Source organism: Ascaphus truei, chromosome 8 (genome assembly GCF_040206685.1).
Source record: "Ascaphus truei isolate aAscTru1 chromosome 8, aAscTru1.hap1, whole genome shotgun sequence".
Lineage (NCBI taxonomy): Eukaryota > Metazoa > Chordata > Amphibia > Anura > Ascaphidae > Ascaphus > Ascaphus truei.
In genome coordinates, this window is record NC_134490.1 from 96,879,906 (window position 1) to 96,905,077 (window position 25,172).

At 47.6% G+C, this 25,172-nt stretch overlaps 1 protein-coding gene across 5 annotated transcripts in view; it reads right to left on the reverse strand.

The window, feature by feature from the left end:
• The window catches only part of SLC16A9 (solute carrier family 16 member 9), a 141,729-nt gene extending 119,969 nt beyond the window's left edge, over positions 1 to 21,760 (reverse strand). The window contains exons 1-2 of one of the 5 annotated variants that reach the window (XM_075612958.1): positions 21,419 to 21,760; positions 672 to 722 (exon numbers count right to left, since the gene is read on the reverse strand). The gene's annotated coding sequence lies outside the window, so the exon portion shown is untranslated. The remainder of the gene's footprint in view (positions 1 to 671; positions 723 to 21,418) is intronic. The other 4 variants (XM_075612956.1, XM_075612953.1, XM_075612957.1 and 1 more) reach the window with 4 other exon arrangements.
• Positions 21,761 to 25,172: the final 3,412 nt, after the last annotated feature.

Genomic DNA, 25,172 nt, shown 5'->3' on the forward strand with positions numbered 1-25,172 from the left:
AGCCAGAGAGGAAGGAAGAAGAACAAGATAACATATATCTTTGAGAAGCATATGCATATTTTATGTGAACTACCATATATCTGCTGTATGTAAGTAATAACTTCGGACAAATAAACACGATTTTTGTGTGCTAACCCGGATGCGGAATTATTATACCTAGGTAAAATATAATCTATTGAAGAAGATTCAATGTTCACTAAATGGCTGCCTTTCAGTTTCAATCAATCCTACTGTCAGTGTAACTCAGCAGCTACAATGTATTCTTATATTACTAAGGTAACATTATCTATGGTTACAGTTTGCAGCTCAAACGGCTGGGAATATTGGCAACAAAGGATCACAAACAGGAAAGTGTTACAAATATCTTGCACTGCTGGGGAAGTGTGCTAAAACATGCTATAGGAATCAAAGAATGCTCAGTATATTAAAGATCATTAAAAATGGCATTAAGAGTTGAATAATAAAAATAAAATAAATGCCGTATTATGTCATACTACAGAACTGATTTTTTAAAATAAAAACAGACATGTAGGATATTGCTTGGAATCCCTCTTTAAGATGTCCAAAGGAAAGGATATTTTCACCTATAACTAAGCAGTAACACTGATATATTAAAGAATGCTAAGTTACTGTAAAATTACTAATAACTATTAGTTGTCACAAATACGAACCTGGATGTCTTCAGTCTTCCGTACCATGCTATTAAATACCGTCATCCATACCTGCCAAATGAGAAAAAGACGGTGGGAACACATTTTACAACATCATATAAAATACTCTACACTTGCTTTTCTAAGATGCAATATTTTATCAAAACGTACTGTCCCGGCACAGCTTATTCTAACAAAAGCCGCCGGTTAACCGGGGCTTTACTCCGGCTGGCGCTGGACTAGACCGGGCGCCAGCCGCATCTCCTACGTGCACCCCCTCCAGCCCCCTCCACTCGCACGCATTTTTTCCCCCTTCCCGACCCCCAGGCTGCTCCTGCTTTGCCCCTTCGCTTCCCCGTACTCCCGCTTACCTTCTGGGGATGTCGGGGAAGCCGGGCGCGCCACGTGGCAGTGACGTCAGTGACGCGTGGACATGCCGCGTCACCACGCGGCACGCACGCATCCTGCCGTCGGGAAATGTAAGAATAAGATGTGCCGCTACTGTATATGTATATAGTTAGTACATCACAAACCCCTGACTCTTTCCTGAGCTTATCCAATTGGTTAAATGGTTTGTGCTTAAACCAATATGAGCAGAAGAAAGACAAGTCTCACATGGGTATATTTATAAAAGTATGTTTTAACAGTTATTTACATTTAACAAGAAAATCATAAATAAAGCAATTACATGTCCCATCAAAAATATGAGATATAACATGATGGATCAGTTATTATTTAAACAAGTCATGGTAAATTCAGGTAAATTCATGGAAAAGATAAATAAAAATTCCATCTTTTGTCAAACAAGCCACTCACAACCTTCACTCATGTAAATTGCCGCCTCTGCCAATGCACTGCCCTTGCCAACCACTTTGCTCCGTTCGGCTTCCATTAGTGATAAAAACACAAACTTAATAATATCATCATCTTCATCCCTTGTCGATCCACTACTGGTTCCACTACCTTCCAGGTACTGCGGTTGCAAGCTTCTCTTCTCCATGCTGCTCCAAAAATGTTATGATTTCATCCTGCCATCTTACCTTTGGTATTCACCCTAGTCTTTTAATCTTTTAACCCCCTTTGAATCCAGTTCAATGATGGTCATTTCTTTTTGCGATATGTCCGGCCCACCACCATTGTAATTTCTTCACCCTTGTGATGATGTCGCAGACTTGTGTTTGATCTATTCTTTCTTTTTCTTGTCTCTATGGGTCATGCCCAACATACATCTCTCTGTACTTCTCTGCATTGTTTAAAGCTTCTGAGTTAGTTGTGCATTCAGGGTCTACGTTTCACATCCATACATGAGCACGGGTAGAGACAAAAACATTCTTCTTGAGGCACAGTGGAAGTTTCTCTTGTCTTGTTTCTTTCAAATGATTTCCATACCATCTTCATTCTCCTATTTATTTCATTCAAAAAGTTCCCATCCATTGTTATTTGCTGCCAAGGTAGACTTAGGGCCTCATGCAGTAAGGGTTCAAAAAAATATCGCCGGGGCATTTATATCGCCGTTTTTTTGAGCATTGCTATCACGGTATTCAGAAAGCGTTGATTACCTGTCATAGCAAAATTCCCAAAACGGGCGAGTTGCCGCCAGCGATAGGATCGACCCTCTGAAAAGGCCTAACCCGGCGATTCATTTCTGTTGCAGAGAGAGCCTCTCCAAGTGAAAATCTTGGCCGAAATTTATGATTTTTAATATACATACACATCATGGTGTAGATGTGCAGGGGGTCTCCGGAGCAGAACCACGTTGGTTTGAGGTACAGATACAGGTACAGATACAGATACAGGCCCCATTAAGGAGTACCGGTATATCCTATGCATTTAAATGTCCCGGTCACGTGATGCGGGAATCCAATGCATAGGAGATACTGTCACCCCATTTTTTCTTTGCACATTGACTGATAATGTATTAATCTGTACCACTTTAGGGTACAAATCAATACATTATTAGGCCAATACTTTTTTTTGTAATTTCTTGCTTTGTATTGATGGTGATTTTTTCTATGTTTGTTTATTATGTGGGTGTAATTGTTTGTCATTTGGCTACTTTTTTTGTAATTTTTTAATGGCGATTTATTTTCGTTTTTCATTAATGATGTCCTGTGTTGGGAAATGCTTTTAATGGTTGTGTTGACGATATTTTTTCAGAATTAATTTCTTTGTTGGTTACTTTTACAATTAATTATTTGTTTTATTAATGAATTGGTTTCATTGGTTACTGGTACAATTAATTAATTGTTGTTTTAATAATTAATTGGTTTCATTGTTTACTGGTACAATGAATTAATTGGTTTCATTGGATAATGCTTTCATTAATTCACTGTTGAGCTGGTTAGTGCTTTTATTAATTTAATTAGCTGGCTAGTGTTTTTATTTATTGAATGGTGGTGTTTCTGTGGTTTTTAATGTTTTATTATTGTGTGTTTTGTACATTAATGTATTTTGATTAGGGTGCCCATTGAGTGCTATAGTGGCTTAACATGCCCATATTATTATTATATGGGTATGATGTACCACTATACTACTCAATGGGTACAGGGTGGGTATAGTGGGTCCGGGGTGGGTGCTTAGGCCTCCCGGGTGGGTAGCGGGGCAGGGTGGGTTAACCCCTTAATTACTATAGCATTATTAACCGCTAAGGTGATTAAGGGGTTAGGAGACATAAGATTGTATTTATTATGTGTGTATGCTTTCTGGCATTTTTCTCAAACATCCAGGGGGAGCATATGGGGAAAGAAATAAAAATTTAAGTGCAGACGTTTCTATAAAGTAGAATGATATAGTCTTGGCTCGTATAAATGTATTACTCACAAGATGTATGAGTTAATCAGGCAATTGGCAAATTGGGTTGCCACCCATCTGTATCTGGACCCCCCTTGTTTAAGATACCGTCAGCAGGATGATGTATATATAATAGAGAGAGAACTACATAGTGCGATCAAAAAGGTACAACTTTATAATTTAAAAAAACGGGTCAATAAAATGCGCACTTACAATGTGCCAGTAAAAATCATGCATGTATCTCACTAATGGAGAAAATGGAAGCTCCCCGAACTGCTCACCGCCTCCCTCGGGTGTTTGGCTGGCTTTCTCTCACGGATCTGTGTGCCGATTCTGAGCCTCCCTCACGGCGCCCGTCCAGGAAGATGACGTCACGGCTGCAGAGTTGGTCAGCTACGGGTCGCGTTTGAGTCCAAAATTTGGACTCAAACGCGACCCGTAGCTGACCAACTCTGCAGCCGTGACGTCATCTTCCTGGACGGGCGCCGTGAGGGAGGCTCAGAATCGGCACACAGATCCGTGAGAGAAAGCCAGCCAAACACCCGAGGGAGGCGGTGAGCAGTTCGGGGAGCTTCCATTTTCTCCATTAGTGAGATACATGCATGATTTTTACTGGCACATTGTAAGTGCGCATTTTATTGACCCGTTTTTTTAAATTATAAAGTTGTACCTTTTTGATCGCACTATGTAGTTCTCTCTCTATTATATATACATCATCCTGCTGACGGTATCTTAAACAAGGGGGGTCCAGATACAGATGGGTGGCAACCCAATTTGCCAATTGCCTGATTAACTCATACATCTTGTGAGTAATACATTTATACGAGCCAAGACTATATCATTCTACTTTATAGAAACGTCTGCACTTAAATTTTTATTTCTTTCCCCATATGCTCCCCCTGGATGTTTGAGAAAAATACTTGAATCCTTGGAACCCGTGAAACAGGTCCCACCAGTGAGGTTTGAGCTGGGTGGTTGGACTTTAATCATCACACTTCCCTTTATATAGATTTATTCACTATTGTTACTTTTTAATAGTTGTTTGCGCCTTATATCACTTATTCCACAATATGTATGCTTTCTGGCAACAGAGGACAGGGACCTGCAGTATCCTGGCAAGGACGCCCTTTATAATGCATGGGATAAGTAGAACTGTACTTATTTACTTTATTTATTCTGGCTGGCTAATGTTATGATTAATAATGGGCAAATAATCTATTATCCATATCTGGGAAATAGTCATTTTGCTCATTTAATGTACTGTATGTGTTTGGTGGTGGGGGGGAAAGGTTGATTTATTTAAATATAGGACATGCTTTATTTTTTTACATACAGGGTTGGTACCTTAGGTCTGCGGGGACCCATGGAGGCCACCTGGGGATCCCCGGACACCCACAGGTACCACCCAAGGACCCCCAGACGCCCACGGGTACCACCTTCGGAACCACGGGGGAAACCTGCAGGGAAGAACCGGGGGCTCCACAACTATGGAGGCCTCACGGACCCACAGGGCCCACCCGAGGGCCCAGATCCCTGTGGGAACCACCTGAGGGGCCCCAGACACCTGTGGGGATGAACCGGCGACCCCCAGACACCTGTGGGACCACCCGTGGACCCCATTGGGGCCGCCCAGACCCCCCAGAGACACCCGTGGGCACCCCCCGGGGTGCACTGTGGGGCCTGTGGATACCCGTCGGGCCCACCGGGGACCCCCAGTGGCCTGGAGTATTAATCATGTATGTTAAAAAATAAATCATGGTTTTATCATATGGGGGGGGGCATGGGGGGTGGGTTGTGTATTGGCGTTTTTTACATTTTTTAATGGTTTATTGGGGGCCTAGGAGGTGGGTAGTGGGGCTGTTGTGTGTATTGTTTTAATTGTGGGAGCAGGGGTGGGTGAAGGGGGTATTAGCCCTAAGGATGGGTGTTAATAACTTGCGGGTGGGTAGCGTGAGGGGTTAACCCCGTCATTACCGTAGCGGTATTAACCGCTAAGGTAATGAAGGGGTTAAGTCCACCCGCAATCCCCCCGCAAGGCCTAAACCCCCACCAAGGGTCAAATACCCCCTTCACCCACACCTGCTACCACCAATAAGCCTGGCACAGGTTGTTAACCCTTCATTGCCTTAGCGGTTAGCCGCTAAGGTAATGAAGTGGCTGTAAATACATTTTTCCTGCATCTGATTCATGCCGGGGGTCTCCGGTGCTGGTATTAATGGGTATCAGCTCCAGAGACCCCCGACATCAATCCGAGGAAGGAAAAAGGCCTGATTTTTTCTAAGTCCCGTCTCTCCGCTTATCGCTGCTCTTCGCCAGCTTCTCCCCACCAACTTGCCAACTTTTCCTGGCGTTTGGATTGGGGGAGAAAATCGCCATTCTAGAGCGGCGATAGGCGTTGATAACCTACCCGTGGCAACTGGAATTGTGCGAGTTTATGAACATTCCGAAAAGCGTTGATAAGTGGCTTATCGCCGCTCAGTCGGCAATTTGGTTTTGTTCAAAATTTTTTTGCCGATTCAGGCATTTATCGCCCACTTATCGACGCTTACTGAATCAGAGTAGGCATTTTGGCCGATAAGTGGTCGATAAGTGACTTATGAACGCTTACTGCCTAGGCCCCAAAGTCTTCGACTTCTAGTTCTATTCTAGGGCCACCCGATCCGACCGCGCTATAACCGGGGTCATACTAATTTTAAAAAAAATGGCTGCCGCGCACCCGATCAGGAGGAGGGGGGAGGAGGGGTTAAGAGGTGGAATGAGGCGCCGACAGCCGCACACGTCCCCCACAGCCACCGTACATTCCCCAGCATTCCCCTTGGACTTCACCCAGCAGCCTCACTTCTACCAGCACCGATCCCCTCCCCCCGATCCCCGCCAGCAGTCTGCACCACAGTCCGGCACCAATCCCCCCAGCCCCGCACCAATCACCCCCTCCCCCAGCCCCAATCCCCACAGGCAGCCCCACGCTGCCCCAGCAGCTGACACCTGAGGTAGCGGGGTACGGGGGGGGGAGGGCGCGGCTATGAGTGTATGCTGTGTGCAGTGTGCAGTGAGTGTGTGCAGTGAGTGTGTGCAGTGTGTGACATCATGGAGCGTCTCGTTGTTATGGCAATGTGCTTTACGTGACGTCGCGCAGCCAAGTTGACGGAATGTGGAGGGGAGAAAACAGCCAAAGGCAAGATAAATAAATATATAATAAAAAGATCTATAAAATGTTATCTCCGGGTTAGCCTTCGATAGAAGGTGGCAACCCTGGCTGCAGTGTGTGTTTGTGTGTATAGAGGTGTGGGCTGCAGTGTGTGTTTCTGTATACAGAGGTGGGCCCTGCAGTGTGCGTTTGTGTGTATAGAGGTGGGGGCTGCAGTGTGTGTGTGTGTGTATAGAGGATAGAGGATTTCGCTATCAGAAATAAATAAAACAAACCACTTTGCAGCCTGAAAACTGAAATGTACTTTCTAATCTCTACTGTACTTAATAAAAAAATGAATACATTAATTAAAATTACATAAATAATGAAGACATTAAAACTAAATAAATAATTAATTGACATTAATTAAAATGAAATAAAAAACGACGGCATTAATTAAAATTAAGACATTTTAAAAATTTGACATTCCTCATTCCTGACCTGACCTTGTGGCTTGTGCATATAATATTACAATTTGTAAAATAAATAGGGGAAATAAGGTTGTGTATTATAAATATCTGTTGCTACTTACACTACTTATTAGCTCTGCTAGGAGGTGGATTAAGAAGATAGACCAGTGATTCAAAACCTTTTTTGTTTGGAGGAACCCTTGAAGTATTTAGACAAATCTCGGGGAACCCCTATCTGGCTGACACATATTAGGTCACCCTAATAGTGCTGGCGACGTCGCGTCAAAACAAATGTATTGACACCGTCGCGTGTGCTTATAGTTGGAGCGTCAGGACGTCGCGACGGCTTGGTCGCGATCTCTGGAAGTCACTTCAATTTGATTTTTCCAGCGACCGCAGCATGACGTCAGTGTCGCCGGCACTAAAAGCGCGGCCTTAGGTTAATTTCACACCTCACGAGCCCCCTCTATTTCCCACGAATTTCTCTCTCCCCTCCGTCTCACTCACTCTCCCCCCCTCCCGCCTCGCATGTATTTATCTCCCCTGTTTTACTCCCTCTTTTGCTCACTCACTACCCTCTCTCCTCTCACTCGTCCCTACCTTCCATCAATTACCCCACTCTGCTCACTCAATCCCCCCACAAAGTACATACCAAAAACCCCACCCTACAATACATAATAAAAAATACCCGCCCCGCCAATACATATTAAAAAGACCCCCACCGCCCCAAAACATTTTTAAAAGATCCCCACCCCCCATACATATTGAAAAAAATTGGGCCGCAAAGGTAAAATCATCATCATCCTCATATACCCACCCCCGCATCTCCCTCTTCCATCTCCCATCTTTCCCCCCTCTGCATCTCCCATCTCTCCCACCTTCATCTCCCATCTTTCCTCCCCTCTTGCATCTCCCATCTCTCTCCCCCCCTGCATCTCCCATCTTTCTCCCCCCCTGCATCTCCTATCTCTCTCCCCCCTGCATCTCCCATCTCTCTCCCCCTCTGCATCTCCCATCTCTCCCCCCCTTCATCTACCATCTTTCTCCCCCCCTGCATCTCCTATCTCTCTCCCCCCCTGCATCTCCCATCTTTCTCCCCCCCTGCATCTCCTATCTCTCTCCCCCCCTGCATCTCCCATCTCCCCCCACTCTGCATCTCCCATCTCCCCCCATATCCTACCTCAGGCAGCTGCGAATTCGGCAGAGACGGCTGATCGGCGGGGGCGGCACTCGCTCACTAGCAGCAGGCACCGGAGGTGCCGCACTCCTAGCGAATGGCTGTGAGCGGGCTCTGGGGGAGGGGAGAGCGAGCCGGGTGCCGGGGGGATGGAGAGCCGGGGTGACGGGGGGAGGGAGAGCTGGAGGGAGAGCCTGGGAGGTGGAGGGAGGACCGGGGTGGTGGAGGGAGGGCCGGGGAGCTGGAGGGAGGGCCGGGGAGCTGGAGGGAGGGCCGGGGAGCCAGAGGGAGAGAGAGCCTGGGAGCCGGAGGGAGAACCGGGGTGCTGGGGGAGGGAAGACAGGGGAGAGTGGGATGCCATGTGACATCCCATTCAATCCCCTGCGGCCCGGCATTCTAAAGCCCCGCCCACGACATCCCATTCAATCCCTGCGGCCCGGCATACTAAAGCCCCGCCCCCGGCATCCCATTCAATCCCCTGCGGCCCGGCATTCTAAAGCCCCGCCTACGGCATCCCATTCAATCCCCTGCGGCCCGGCATTCTAAAGCCCCGCCTACGGCATCCCATTCAATCCCCTATGGCCCGGCATTCTAAAGCCCCGCCTACGGCATCCCATTCAATCCCCTATGGCCCGGCATTCTAAAGTCCCGCCCCCGGCATCCCATTCAATCCCCTGCGACCAAGATTTCTGAAAATACTTACCGCTGCTGCCGCCGCATCCTCCTCACCACCGCCGCTGCTGCTGACACAAAAAACGGGACCAGGGAGAAAATCCGGGACATTACCGGGACAAACCGGCAACTGGGACAGGAGAGAAAAAACTGTGACTGTCCCGGCAAAACCGGGACATCTGGTCACCCTAGTTATAGTGCGAAACTGCCCTGTTATCACTGCTTAGTGAATAGCAAAACAAGCAAGATCGCTCTATAAGGGCATTTACCGTGCATTAAGCCCCTTATCACTGTTTAGTGAATGAGCCCCTTAGTTTCCCACTGTTTCTGTAAAAAGGTCTAAACATAATTACCCTGTCACAAACAATTATTTAATCCATAATAATATCAAAAATAAACCGAATTGCATAGGCTTCCCTAAAATCAAGCTTAGGTCATTTACTAAAGCTGGATCAGCACATTGCAGCCTGCTCTGTGTGTGTGTGCTGCAGCTCTCCGGAGCTCCTGATGGGGGAGTTATCTACAGGCATACCCCGCTTTAAGGACACTCACTTTAAGTACACTCGCGAGCAAGTACATATCGCCCAATAGGCAAATGGCAGTTCGCGCATGCGCCTGTTAGCACGTCCTGAACAGCAATACCAGCTCCCTACCTGTACCGAAGCTGTGTGCAAGTGGGGAGACTATAGAGCCTGTTACACATGCGTTATTTACATCAGTTATGCACGTATATGAGGATTGCAGTACAGTACATGCATCGATAAGTGGGAAAAAGGTAGTGCTTCACTTTAAGTACATTTTCGCTTTACATACATGCTCCGGTCCCATTGCGTATGTTAATTTGAGGTATGCCTGTACTTATCATAATCAGGGAGCACAGCGAGATAACTACTAGTTTGTTTTAGTACTTCTAAAGATCACCTGATCAATCACACAGTGTCACTTATGTAAACCGTGACACCCAGCAACTGGTTTGCTTCAGTAACTCTTATGGGTTATACCCTTTTCCTTGCAATGATCATTTTAGATTTTTTAATGATCAAGTATAAATACCACACTACAGGGTATGTACTAATTAATGGGCTATAGAATATGAAATATCACAATTATCTAATGGTGATTTAACCTGCTATATTCGTCTCAACTACTACCTCAAGATACTATACCTTAAAGCCTGCCTAGCTAATACTATAGCATCCTGAGCCCCAGAGACAATAAAGCACCTTTCGTCTAGCGACTCAGCAGACTGGGATAACGAATTATAGTTTCAGTATGTCGCAATCCTACTCATTCCTGTTATCATAGCTATGAACAAGGAATTATACCTTTCTCTTTTAGGGTATCCAACAAGCTCATGCTCCTCTGACTCTTTATGGGTACTAGTGAATTAATTAAGCCACTCCATATACTATTATGACCGATACCTAGGGTCACCAGTATACAATCGGTTTGTAGCTATTAGCTATTAGTGACTCCTCGCGGGGCTTTTATTACCTTAGCGCATTCACAGAGGGACACGAGTGAGACCAGAGGCACATAAGTTCAGCAATCCACAAACAGGCTATAGATTCAAAGCCACTTTTGGTTTAGACTGAGTTATTAAGCTGTCCTTATATATACCTCTTATCTGATCTAAAGGATATTACTACTGTAATATGCACAACTTAGGCTAAGGCCCCGCTCCCAGAGTCAGCGCACCCGCACTGCTGACAGGCGGTGCGCTGAGATACACAGACCGCGATATGCGGTCTGTAGGGAGCGGGAGCCGGAGCGGGAGGTGGGCGGGTGGTGGGCGGTTTGACAGGGAGGGGGGGCGTGGCTTGAGCGGAGGGACCCGCTACTCTCCCCCCCCCCTCCCTCCACGGACTCGGGCTGGAGCTGGAAAGTAAGTTTAAACACACACACGCAGGCACTCATTCATACACACATACACACACACACACGCGCACACACACAGGCAGGCACTCACGCACTCATACACACACACACACATACACACTCATACACACACACAGACAGAGGCAGGCACTCACGCACTCGGGCACACACATACACACACAGACAGGCACGCACGCACTCAGACACACACACAGACAGGCACACACACAGAGAAAGGCACTCACCTGCTTTCACTCCACACTCCTCCCCGCTCCCCGAAGCCTCTCCTCCTCCCGAAGCCTCCCCTCCCCATTGGCTCACAGCCACACACGTCACGCGTCGAAGCTAGGAAACACCATTCTGTGGTGTCTCCAGCGGCTGACGCGCCACAGCGTGTAGTCAGCTGTGCCGCCAGTGGGGACCGGGACCGGCTCGCGAGGATTCCCCTGCTGGTGGGGAACTCGCTACATTGCCGCCCGCGCCAACGAGCGCAGCGGGACCGAGGCCTTACACTGCACAATAGCCGGTACAAATATTCCCTCTATATACGGAGCCACGCAGCCCCTCTGTACATCGCCTTGTTTGGTCTATTTTTGATGCACAACTTATTTTAATTATTATTTAAATAAAGATTATTTGTAATCATTACAATATACATTCTTGGATAACTGAGTGCTATTTTCAACTGAGTTCTTTTTCTTTGGTATACTTGTTGATACAAATCTCAGCCCAGCACCTTATCTCTACTCATCAATCATTTCACATTACTTAGCTGAGCTGGGGTTAACGTCTCTCTTCCCTTCCCCAACCTTTCCCGTGGTATGTTCAGATCATTTACTAACTGAAATATTTCAGGTTGAAACTCAGTTTCTCAGTATAATAAATGTTTCAGCGACAACATTTAACTTTTGTTGGTTGCTGCTCTACTTGGCATCGACCAACTAAAAACCATTTATAGCTTTTGACCACTATGTTTCATGTGTCTTGTTTCATTTTTAGTAGAACAGCTGCTAAACATGATGCAAACTGTCTGTGCCAAACTATGACACCGGTTTCAGAAGCTCATGCTCTGTTTAATGGCCTCAGGACAATAAACTAGGAAACCCGCACACAAAAAAAATGATTGAAGCTTAAAAAAGACTTCAATAGAAATGCAGAACTGTATATTATCTACCATCTTATGGACCGTTCTCTATTGTTAAAGCAGCCCTTCATATTGCTTTGCTTACAAAACAATGTATTATTCTTTCCATGTTGGGAAATTGTTTACCCCACTTTCTTCTACTTATTTTTTTGGTATTTTCATTTCTGAAGATGCACGCCCCCGGGAAACATAGAGCTATTTTTACAATGCAGTCTAGTAGTGAGACACCGTGCAACACCGCTGGTGATGTGTGGGCTGTAACGTGTCTTACAGGGTTGAGAGGTGTATTATGTCAGAAGACTGCTTAGTACAATGTATTTATTTATAAAATGATTTACCAGGAAGTAACACATTGAGAGTTACCTCTCGTTTTCAAGTATGTCCTGGGCATAGGGTTAAGCTACAGCCCCAGTCACTGCGTGCATGTACGCGTTGGAGCTCCAGCACCAGTTTCAGCCGCGATCTGTGGTCTGGGAAGTGCATCAAGAGAAGAGCAGGAGATCGCAAAGGGGGGGGGTGGTGAGGGGACGTGGCGGGGGCGCGACGTCACATGGCTGGTTCACACTCATTGGCAAAACCGCCATCATGACGTAGCCAGCGCTCAGCCACCAAGCCAAAAATGTCTTCTCTTTTGGCAAATGTGGTTGCACATCACGCTTTCTGCAGCCATGCACAAGCAGTGACTGGGGCCGGCCCCCTAGAGGGACGTATCTTGTACGCGCAGCGCACATAGTAGCGCGCGCAGCCGTGAGCAGTGGAGACGAGGCCTTATGATAACAAATACATAGTTACATTAAGTAAGCAAGGTTATACATTATATATGTAGCCCCTGTAAGAAATAGTGGACTACATATCCTTCTCCTACTGACGTAAGTCCTGTTAAGGGCAGGCGCCAGTAGTAATCATGGGTTTTTTCCCCTTCAAGCCCTGCTTCTGATTGATGGAGGCAGGCCACTGACTCTGTTGCAGGCCTGATACAGAGGGGAGGTCCTGCTGACATCATGAGGGGTGGGGCTGACTAAAGTTAGTACTGCCTGTTCCTGTGAGTGAGAAGGAGTTCTGTCCTGGGAGCAGAGAGAGAGAGAGTCTAGTCTAGTGCTGGAGCAGAGAGGAGACTGTCCTGAGAGTTTGGAGTTTGAGTAGAGCTGAACCAGCTGTAATGGACCAATGCCCCTCACCCTGCTGAGGGGGTGATGGGGAGAATCTACCTCCACCCAGAGGATACCCTCTGAGGTGGGCATTGGGGTATTGAGGCCCCACACAGACCATCCTGCTGGGGTACATCTTGGAGGAGAGGAGAGTAGGAAAAGGCTTGTACACATTTGGAGTGCATTGTGTATATGAACTGCTGTGTGCTGCTGCTGCTGTGTGCTGCCACTGCTAAGCTGAAAGAACCAATAAAGAGACACTGCTATTTTATATAAAGAGACTGTGTAAGAGCTGGATCATTCGCCCTGGGACCAGGGCTTCTCTGTAAGGGCCCTACCCCACATCCCTGGGGCTTATAGAGATGGAGGCGCTGCACCGTTACTAAGAAGATGGAGGCATATACCCCAGAAGCCTGGCCCTGTTGTCCCCAATACCAACGCAGGAGACTCAGGCCTTCCTGTTCCAAGCAGTTATGCACCACCATATACATGTAGTCATCCTTCACTACATCCTAGCGGAGCAATCTGTGTCTGGGGGGGGGGGGGGAACATGGGCTACATTTGGAGGCGAGCTGCTGAGATCCCAAACAGGACAGGCTTTCAGCAAGGCAGAGCGGGAAGAGTGAAGTACACCTTCCGTGCAAGTACTGGAGAGGGTTGGGCATGTAATACCAGGGGTAGTCAGGGGAGCGTGGACTCCCGCACAGTACGCCCTGGGTGCCCTAGATGGGTGATGTAAGATGGGTGTGGAGCTATAGCTGTTCTAGTCCCTTGAGGCAGATAGTGTGAGGCAACTGGGGGGGTCAGCCTGTTAACTTGTCCAGGGACCATGGCCCATGGCCCGCACTATGAGTGGCCAAAAGTAGAAGACGCCCGTACTTAGGGAGATGCCCGGTACACTAAAAGGCACCCACATAAAACACACCACAGAGTACTTGTAGGAACCGTCAGCGAGTACGTGCATAGAGAAGGAGCTCAGCCTAGCCTGGGGTATGCCACATCATACTAGTGGGCACCAGTCAGAAAGAGTGAGCAGTTGGAGTATAGTCAGTGTCTAGGAACGAGCTATGCACTAGACACTGAGAATAGTGCACATGTACATTTGGAGGGCTCATCAAAGATGGCGGCCGTCACTACATATGCTCCGCGGAGCAAGAAAGAGTCCAAAATGGCGACTGCAGCGCCATCCACGGCCCAGCAGTTAGCAGCCGAACTAAAATGGTGATTCCCACCAATCCTGGAGCTCGCACGTGAATCGTGCAAAGAGACTGTGAGAGAAATGTGGAGAGAGATGTGCAGGAGTTTGGCGCCAAACCCAGATCCCCTGCAAGAGGAACGGAGCGGCGCGAAAGCCGAAAGCCCACCCACCTGTGCTGTGACTGGCCGACAAACAAAGCCACGTCACACTGAGAGAAGGAGTGCCCCTTCTCTTGTTTCCACCAGAGGGAGGGGGCATGAGGAAAGCCAATCAGGAGAGTCTTCCCCAGCGAAGGGAGGGACAGGAAGTGAGAGCGAGGAACTTCACTTCTGCCTGACTGTTGAAGAGCAATAAGCTGATCAAGTGAACTGTTCAACCCCTGCGTGCACAATTGCCGAATTAAGCACCACTATCTTCCAACTTCCAGGAGGTTTCCTAATAGTGGAGATCGAGGGCCGAGAGTATCTCCGGTGCCTGTGTGTACACTGCAGGACACCCGGACCGGCCGCAAGCACCAAAGCACGATGCCCTCAATGTGGCACGTACTATCTATGGCCTAACAAACCATGGCCCCTACTACAGACCCCTCGGGGTGCCTCTCCGGGAACCCTAACGGAGGTGGAGGAGACAAACGACGAGGTTGCCCTAGTTCCCTGCATCAACCCTGCGGTGGGAACAAAGGCCCAGCCAACGACAGAGCCGAGAGAACCGTCGGCGGAGAAGAGCGCGACCGCAGTGGAGGTACCAGAGCGGGCCCGTTTCGTACCGATATCCACTGGCGGTGCTGCCCAAGAACCCGGTGACTCCCTAGCGGAGGATCCGATCAAATCATCTTCGGAGGAAGAAGATGGCGTCCCGTCGGTGGCAATGCGCCTACCGGCGAACCACCCCAGCTGTAATAAAGATGGCGGTCAACATACCGGAGAAAGAGAGCAGACGAGTCCGGACACCTTCCGACGGTGAGCGCTGGTGCGGCCTGAGGCCCGTAGAAGTCCCACGGCCGTGGTGACTCCCAGTGCGGCAGAGATGGCATCCGAGACGGCTCCGGAGGAACCAGAGATCATCAGCCGGCAGCGGAGCGGTAAGGAGACTCCACCACCCCCTTACTTCCACCAGGCGAAGAAGGAACCTGCAGAGGATGAGAGGGAGAGGCTTGCGGCCTACCTGCCCGTCCGTGGACCGGATGACCTACCACCGCCCCTTCCGGTCCTCGACGCACTTCCGGTGCGTGACCGCGGAGCGGTTGGAGATTCCGCGGGCGCCGACGATGACATCACTTCTGGGTCCGACTGGAAAAGAGGCCCGAGAGCGCTGTTCTCCTCATGGAGAGCAGCAATGGCAGCTGCAATGGCCACCCTGAGAGGCCAAGGCCCTTCCAGAGGACCACGGGGCTCAGCGGAGAGAGAAACCAAGAAAGTGCCCACTGGTCGCGGTATTACCCGCTTGCTGGACACTGATTTGGACATTGCCCCAACCCCAAGCCCTAGCGCCATTGCCCCGGCCACTGCCCCTGCCCCATCACGAGTTATACCACCGGGACCTAGCGGGGATAAATTAAGTAAGTACCCCAAATATTCCAGAGATGTGAGGGATTGGGAATTGAGTGGCGAAGGGTCTGATGGGGAGATACCGTATGCAAATGTAATTCGTGTACCTAAACCTGTACCATTTTCTCCTGTGTCTAGAGGGAGGGCCCGAGGGTCCCACACTACAGCAGAGGCTGGGCCTGTAAGTGAAGTGGTTCACAAGATGAATCCTACTGTTTACATCAACGCCAAAGGGAAACGAGATTGCTTGCGCTCTACAGAGGCAGGTACGTCCGGTGTCTCATCATAAGTGGAGTCTAAGGTAGATACTGGTAGCCCCTTATCAGAGTACGAGCACCGTGACAAGTGGTGGGCACCCCTGTTCACTGGGTACCACAAAGGTATGGACCGCACCAGGTTCCTATTAATCAGGAACAACATAGTTGTTTATTGGTGGGCGGTAGGTGCCTATACTCCCCAGGAGGTGCGGATGAAATAGAACACCGGTACCAGGAGATAGAGCAAAAGATCATTCTTCCTAAGGGGCCTAGTATTTTGTATGACGACATTGCTCATGTAGAACCAGAGTTTTGGGTACTGCCAAGCAGGGCGGGTCGTAGGAAGTTGACCAAGTTGAGCCGAGCAGACAGAGCCATAGTGGCCAGGTATAGGCAGTCACACGGGTATGAGTATCCTTATGTGCCTGAACCCATAATGAGGGAAATAGAAGAGAACAGAGATAGTTGGCTCCGAGAGGCCGTACAAGAGTATTTGAGGACGAAGTTTGGTAAGGCGGGGTACCACAATGAGGACCGAATCAGTGAGGTGGTCCGGGTCTGGAGTATAGGACGGTGCATATACATGCAAAGTGTAATATATCGGCCAGAGTCTGGGTCGGTACAGCCCTATTACGTTACTATCACTGACCATAATGGGAGGGCGGTACGGAAGCCTAACCCAAAGCATTATTATTAGTGGTTACCCCCGTTGGGAGTAACCGTACGGTTGATATATATATATATTCTGGTAAACGTTTCAGTGAGTATCATAACATACTTGTCATGTGTTTTGTTTCCCGGGTTTGTTCACCGCATGATGGTACTGCTAAAGTTAGTTCCAAGTGGGGACCATTGGATTCCACCAGAGGGAGAGTGTAGCCCCTGTAAGAAATAGTGGACTACATATCCTTCTCCTACTGACGTAAGTCCTGTTAAGGGCAGGCGCCAGTAGTAATCATGGGTTTTTCCCCCTTCAAGCCCTGCTTCTGATTGATGGAGGCAGGCCCCTGACTCTGTTGCAAGCCTGATACAGAGGGGAGGTCCTGCTGACATCATGAGGGGTGGGGCTGACTAAAGTTAGTACTGCCTGTTCCTGTGAGTGAGAAGGAGTTCTGTCCTGGGAGCAGAAAGAGAGAGTCTAGTCTAGTGCTGGAGCAGAGAGGAGACTGTCCTGAGAGTTCGGAGTTTGAGTAGAGCTGAACCAGCTGTAGTGGACCAATGCCCCTCACCCTGCTGAGGGGGTGATGGGGAGAATCTACCCCCACCCAGAGGATACACTCTGAGGTGGGCATTGGGGTATTGAGGCCCCACACAGACCATCCTGCTGGGTACATCTTGTAGGAGAGGAGAGGAGGAAAAGCCTGTACACATTTGGAGTGCATTGTGTATATGAACTGCTGTGTGCTGCTGCTGCTGTGTGCTGCCACTGCTAAGCTGTAAGGAACCAATAAAGAGACACTGCTATTTTATATGAAGAGACTGTGTGTGAGAGCTGGATCATTCACCCTGGGACCAGGGCTTCTCTGTAAGAGTCCTACCCCACATCCCTGGGGCTTATAGAGATGGAGGCGCTGCACCGTTGCTAAGAAGATGGAGGCATATACCCCAGAAGCCTGGCCCTGTTGTCCCCAATACCAACGCAGGAGACTCAGGCCCTCCTGTTCTAAGCAGGTATGCACCACCATATACATGTAGTCATCCCTCACTACACCCTAGCGGAGCAATCTGTGTCTGTTGGGGGAACATGGGCTACATATACAAGACATTGCATGCACAATTACAGATAATATATGTTATTGGCGTGTGTAACAGTTACGGACCAGATTAAAATGTGAGATAGCCTTAGTTTTGAATGAATTTAGACTGTTGGCGGTTGTGAGTGTCTCCGGTAGATTGTTCCAGTTTTGGGGTGCACGGTAAGTGAAGGTGGAGTGGCCGGATACTTTGCTGAACCTTGGGACCATGAAAAGTCTTTTGAGTCAGATCTCAGATGATAAGTGCGGCATGTGATAGGGGTGAGGTGCTTGTTCAGATAGATAGGTAGCTTGCCCAAAAAGTATTTGAAGGCAAGACAGGAAAGGGGAACTTTGCGCCTAGACTCGAGTGATGACCAATCTAGTTCTTTGAGCATTTCGCAGTGATGTGTGTTGTAATTGCATTGTAGGAAAAAATGCATATTGCATTGTAGAGGGTGTGAAGTTTGCTAAGGTGGGTTTGGGGTGCCGAGCCATATACTATGTCACCATAGTCTATCATTGGCATTAGCATCTGCTGTGCGGTACACTTTCTGACCAGCAGACTTAGGGAGGATTTGTTCCTATAAAGTACACCTAGTTTGGCATAGGTTGGGGATGTCAGGGTATCAATGTGCAACCCAAATGTTAAATGGGAGTCAAACCATATGCCCAAGTATTTAAAACCAGTAACAAGGGCTAGGATGGTATTAGACAGTATTTTTATCCCCACTTTTGAAGATTGGACCACTCTGGCAGTTATCCAGGTATTAGGGATATGGCCTGCAGACAGGATAGAGTTGACTATGGAAGCAACCGGTTTGGCAATGACTGGGGCACCAAGTCATAGGAACTTATATTGCAGAAAGTTAGGTCCACATTGACTGCCTGGTTTTAATTTGAGGAGCACTTGTGTAATCTCTTCAGATACTGGGACAAATTGAAAATTGTGGGCAGTGCTGGGAGGGAGTGGGGCTATAGGGGTACTCACAGAATGAGGTTCATGTTTGTAGTTTGGGCTGCGTTTCGCTAATAAGTTAGTAGCACACCCCACAAAGTAATCATTGAATGTATTTGCCATGTCAGTTGGATTTGTCAGAGTAATATCCTCCTTAATGATATTACATAGTTGTTGATGGCTAGAAGACTGAAATATATTGTTGATAACCTTCCAGAAGTTAGCTGGGTTTGATGTATTTTGGTGGAGATTGTCAGAGTAATATTGTGCTTTTGCGTGCCTTGTTTGCCTTGTGCACATGTTCCGCATGCATCTGTAGTGATTAAGAACCTTGGTAGTGACAGTTACTTTGTAGCTTTTCCACAAGGCATCCCTAAGATGGTAGAGTGCTATAAGGTGGGTTGTAACCCACGGAAGGTGGGCCCCCCGTACTCTTAGGCCGTGCCTATAGTGCCATCGATGGCGACGGCGACACCGGTGAAAGTTATATTTCACCAGGCGGCGTCGCATAATTCCGGCAATTTGATTGGTTCAAGGGCCGTTATGACACGACAGCCCTTGAAAAATCTAATTTTGCCGGCTACCAGTTTTCGCACGCGGCGGCAGCGGAAATGCTTTTGGGCGACGTTGTGCCGCCGGCACTATAAGCATGGCCTTATTTTGCATAGGGAAGCATGCCCCATAATTCTTAGATTTGAATTTAAATGCCTCAAAAAGATCACAATAAAACCACAATAGTAAAAAGAGCGTTGGAAAAATGAAATGCATTTTAGGTAGATTACTGCTTTAAGAGCAAACCATAGTAAACATGATCCGAAAATATTGCAAAAGGACAATGCCCATAAACTGCAAAAAAGACTACAGATGTGCTAAAATATGCATATACTGTATGCACTAATACAGTATACATATGCTCAAATACTGAACACAAGATAAAATATTACCAAATAATATCAAAAAGTCGTTTTCTGACATTTAAAGTAGTGTAGAAAAAAACATGGAGCACTGCAAAAACCAATGAGAACTGGAGGCAGGATCAAAGGTGAAAAAATAAAAACGTTTTATTAACACAAAATTGCCCATTAAGGAAGCTGAAATGGCACTGACGCGTTTCTCACCGAACCGGCGCTTTATCAAAGAGTTCACCCTGATTCTTACTTAAGGAATTGAAATATCGACTTGAATACGACTTGGCCAAATATTTCCAGTAGCACCACTTGGAGATTAATTTATCTTAAATATATAATGTTTTCTCACATTTATCAGCTTTCATGAACAGACACACACACACACACACACACACACACACACACACACACACACACACACACACACACACACACACACACACACACACACACACACACACACACACACACACACACGCAGAAAGAAGTTATTATTTGATGGAAGATGAATGGTTTCTAGTTATAGAATTAAAATGATGGGTTACTGATTCAATATTTTCTGAACATATTCATTTATTCACAGCTGGTGATATGAACTGGTATACTGGTCAGCTGAATGTTTATAATGTTTCTACTATATGCTTCATTCACGTTTTCTCAGTTAAATTAATGCTGCTGGATAATTAAGACTCTCTTGAGCTTTCATCCCAGAAAGAGCTAACAATCTAGTTTCTGATGGCTGGGACACATGCAGATATACATATTAGATGCATATTAACATATTCAAAGATCTTGCAATGGACTCTGAATCAGGTCCCCATTGCAAAGCCCATCTAGAGACCACCAGATAACTGCTTTACCACTGTAACAAGTAGGTGGTTTCACATTTTGGCATGTATGGTACAGTATCACTGGCGGTCTTGTCAGATTCATGTATAGTCACTAATTCACACCTAATAACATGATCCAAGATCCTAGACAGCTGAATATGTATAATGTTTCGACTATATATGCTTGATTCAAGGATTCACATGTAAAGTAACATTGATGGATAATTACAAAATGTCACCAACTTTCTTACCCAAAGGGGTCACTTCCAGTTGTGTGGTGCTTGTGGCTCAGGCTGATAATTTAGCATACACAAAGATATGTCAATGGGATCTGAATCATGTTCTCCACTGCAAAGCCCATGCAGGCACCACCAGGTGACCCTCCCAAATAGATGCGTTACCATGTGGGGAATAAGTGGTGAATCACTGGTGGGCATCATGATTACAGAGAAAATACAGTGTGGCTCATACAGCTCATTAACAGAATCAGAATGCGCGTTATTACAAAACTCCCGTTTGGGAAGACGCTGCTATAAGGGTCTCTCCCCCCCGTTTCCATTGTTATCTGGGCATTTATAACAGGCTCACCAGCACTCAGCTAGAACAACACATCCCCCCATTACCCTCATACATCACAAACCTAACAACACATCCCCCCATTACCCTCATACATCACAAACCTAACAACACATCCCCCCATTACCCTCATACATCACAAACCTAACAACACATCCCCCCATTACCCTCATACATCACAAACCTAACAACACATCCCCCCATTACCCTCATACATCACAAACCTAACAACACATCCCCCCATTACCCTCATACATCACAAACCTAACAACACATCCCCCCATTACCCTCATACATCACAAACCTAACAACACACCCGCTTCTGCTAGGGACTCTCCTAGCACAGACTCCTCACCTCCCAGGCATTACAGGGGTTTGTGGCACTGACCCAGCGAATATCCGCCTCCTTCTCCGGCTCTGGCTTCCAGGCGGATGCCCCAGGTTCCTGCCGGAGCCTCCCAGCTTCTCTCCCCCGCAGCAGCAGCAGGACGCGCCGGGCAGGCACTGACCCCAATGTGTGTGTGTGTGAGTGTGTGTGTGAGTGTGTGTGTGCTTTGTATCTCCGCTTTGTATCTCCTTTTTATGGTACCCCCTCCTTCTGCAGCCCGCATGACAACCTTTCCCTGCCTGACATCAGTCTAGTCTAAACCGGTTTCCATAACTGCAGAGTGCTGAAAATAATGAAACCGGGAGGAGGGTGCAAAGGAGAGGGAGGAACAGAGCGAGCTGCAGCTATCCCCGGGGCGGCGGGGCGCGCGGTACCCCTGTGGCACTGTGGCCCTGTGCAGCCACGGTTACTGTATGGTCAGGGGTTCTGGGCTCCTGTCACGTACAGAGCCACTGAAGCTCGAACAGCTGCAGCAAATGTGCACTCTGTGACACAGGTTGTTGGTGGCTTACTTTTAGTAATACAATGAAATGCTAAGTTTTCTACGAATTATTTTTCACAATTTATCTTTACAACTCATTGTGTGCAACTGTTTTTTTGTGTCTCTTTTTCAATACAAAGAACTTGTGATCAACTTACCTGTGTGCTGTCCCTTGATGTCGTGCTTCAACCGGTATCGTATGGTCTATTGTTGTGTTATGGGATAAGCATCAAACTTTGTTTACTTTCAAGTGGAGTGCGGCTGTTTTTTGGATTCTATATATAGCAAATGGATATATTACTGTATGCTCATTTGCATGTCTTAGACAGGTCTGCAACCCCGCCTCTCACAATTATCACCCAGCACACAGCACTTCCACTGCAGCAAGGGATTCTGGGAAATGACATGCAAATGAGCACACAGTGCCACTTATTGCTTCAAAACCATTCAACATGGTTCCCCTATAGGCTTAAGCTTGCTGCATGGTCACAGCTTTGAGCACAGCCAGGGTTAGGCCTCGGCCATGTTCCTTGCTTGCAGGCGGAAGCGCGCTAACGCGCGCTCCCGCTCAGCACTGAGACCCTACAGCCGCAATTAGAGCGGCTTTAGTAGGGGCTCGCCTATGCTTCCGCAAGCGCGCGGAAGCGTAGGTCTTAGGGGAATTTAAAATTCTTGCCGGCGCGACAGGCCGGTCACGTGAGCGGTTCGCCCAATGAGGGCGAACCAGCTCCGTGACGTCACTGGCCCGCCCCCGGCCAGTGACGTGCCTGCCCCCGGCAGGCCCCCTGACGGCGCGTGCGGTAAGCAACCGCAAGGCCAGGGAAAGCACCCGCTTTCCCTTAGCCTCAGCGTGCCTCAGCACGCCAGCAAGGAGCCTGGCCGAGGCCTTAAGATGCATAGCCAGCAAACCCACCCACATACAGACGATTTCAACCTTAATGGGTCTCTTCAGTGTGGGGTTGGTTATGCTGGCTGTGCTCAAAGCTGTGACCATGCAGCAAGCTTAAGCCTGTAGGGGAACCATGTTGAATGGTTTTGTGTGCTCATTTGCATGTCATTTCCCAGAATCCCTTGCTGCAGTGTAAGTGCTGGGTGATAATGGTGAAAGGCGGGGTTGCAGACCTGCCTAAGACATGCAAATGAGCATACAGTAATATTTCCATTTGCTAAATGCTTTGTTGTGGAGGGTTTTTGTCACTTTTTTTTACCCACCATAACTTAACTAGGTATACACACACACACACGCACACACGCACACACGCACACACGCACACACGCACACACGCACACACGCACACACGCACACCACTGAGTTTAGAAATGTTATTGTAAAGCTGTGTATGTGTGTATATCAGGGCTGCAGACAGATTTCCCAGGGCCCAGCACCATGTCGGTGGTCTTACGAGCCCCCTCTATTTCTCCCCCCCCCCTTCCCATGTATTTCTCTCCCCTCCTTGTCACTCCCTCTCTTCCTCACTCACCCCCTTGCACTCTCCCCCCCCTCCATCAATTACCCCACAATCACTCAATCCCTTCCTGCCCCAGCCTCGCATGTATTTCTCTCCCGTGTCTCCCTCTTACTCTCTTTCTTCCTCACTCCCTCCCCCTCCATCAATTACCCCGCTCTCACTCAGTCCCCCCTCACACAATGCCCCCCACAAAATATACACCACCCCCCCAAATACAACACCCCCCAAATACATATAAAAACCCCACACCCCAAATACATATATATTTAAAAAAAACAAAAACAAATACCCTTGCTTAAGGAACCCCGGGGTTCCGCGGAACGCCATTTGAAAATCACTGGTGTATATATATATAATTTCCTAATAGAAAACTACAATGTGCCCCTTTAGAACTTTAAATACTACAGGTAATTTTTAATTTAGAAATTGCTTTTCTTATTTCATCCTAACTACATACTTCATTCCATTACTATAAACACAAACAATTAAAGAATGCAGAAACATTTTAATCGGGGGGGGGGGGGGCGGGTAATCTCATTGTAAACACATTTATTTTTGTTCCAGTGCCCCGTTAAAATGAACATGGAACATGGTACAATAACAAGCAAGACTGAATGATTACACTTGTCTATAAGAAATTCCAGGTTCTTAGCCATGCAGAACACTGATCAAAAAATTAAGGGTCATTCTGCCAAAGGGGCCCATCGCGCATTTTTCGGACAAAAATCCTCATTGAAGTCTATGGGGATTTTTGGCTGAAAACAGCCTGAATGGACGCATCAGAAAATTACAATCTGATAAGTGAGACTTGATAGTCTTTATCCCCCCTCTTGTACTCTATTCCACAGTAATCTTTATTCTTTTTGTTTGTTTGCTTGCCTTCCTCTGGATCAAAATACAGTAAATATGGATATAGGATAAAGTATCTGTCGTCTAAATTTAAACATAAAATGTTTTACTAGGAAGTAATACATTGAGAGTTACCTCTCATTTTCAAGTGTGTCCTGGGCACAGAGTTATGATTACAGATACATGGTGACAAATACATAGTTACATTAAGGGCCTCATGCAGTAAGCGCCGAAAAGGCTTTTATCGCCATAAATGCCTTCCCGATTCAGTAAGCGCCGATAAGTGGCCAAAATCGGCAATTTTTGTTCCCGATAAAAACTTATCAGCACCCGGGTGCCGATAAGCCACTTATCGGCACTTTTTGAACTCGGCTGAATTCAGGTAGCCCCCGATCAGCTTTTCGCTGCTGACCGGCACTCCAGAATTGAGAGTTTTACGCCAATCCGTCCCGCCAACTAAAGGTGGTGTATAAGCATCGGCAAGGTCGACACTTAGAAAAAAAACAGCCCTTTTTCCTGTCTGTGATTGATGCCGGGGGTCTCCGGAGCTGATACCAGCACCGGAGCCCCCCGGCATGCATCCGAGGCAGGAAAAATGTATGTACAGCCCACTTCATTACCTTAGCGGCTAACCGCTAAGGCAATGAAGGGGTTAACCCGCCGTGCCAGGTTTATTGTGGGTAGCCGGTGTGGGTGAAGGGGGTATTTGGCCCTTGTTGCTTGTTTAGGGCTTGCGGGTGGGTAGCGGGAGGGATTAACCCCTTCACGACCGTAGCGGTGAATACATATATATATACAGCTCAACCCCGTTATAGCGCGGTCCTCGGGGGCCACCCGATCCGACCGCGCTAGAACCGGGGTCGCGCTAATTTTTTAAAAAAATGGCCGCGGCGCGCGGCCGATCGGGAGGGAGAGAGGAAGG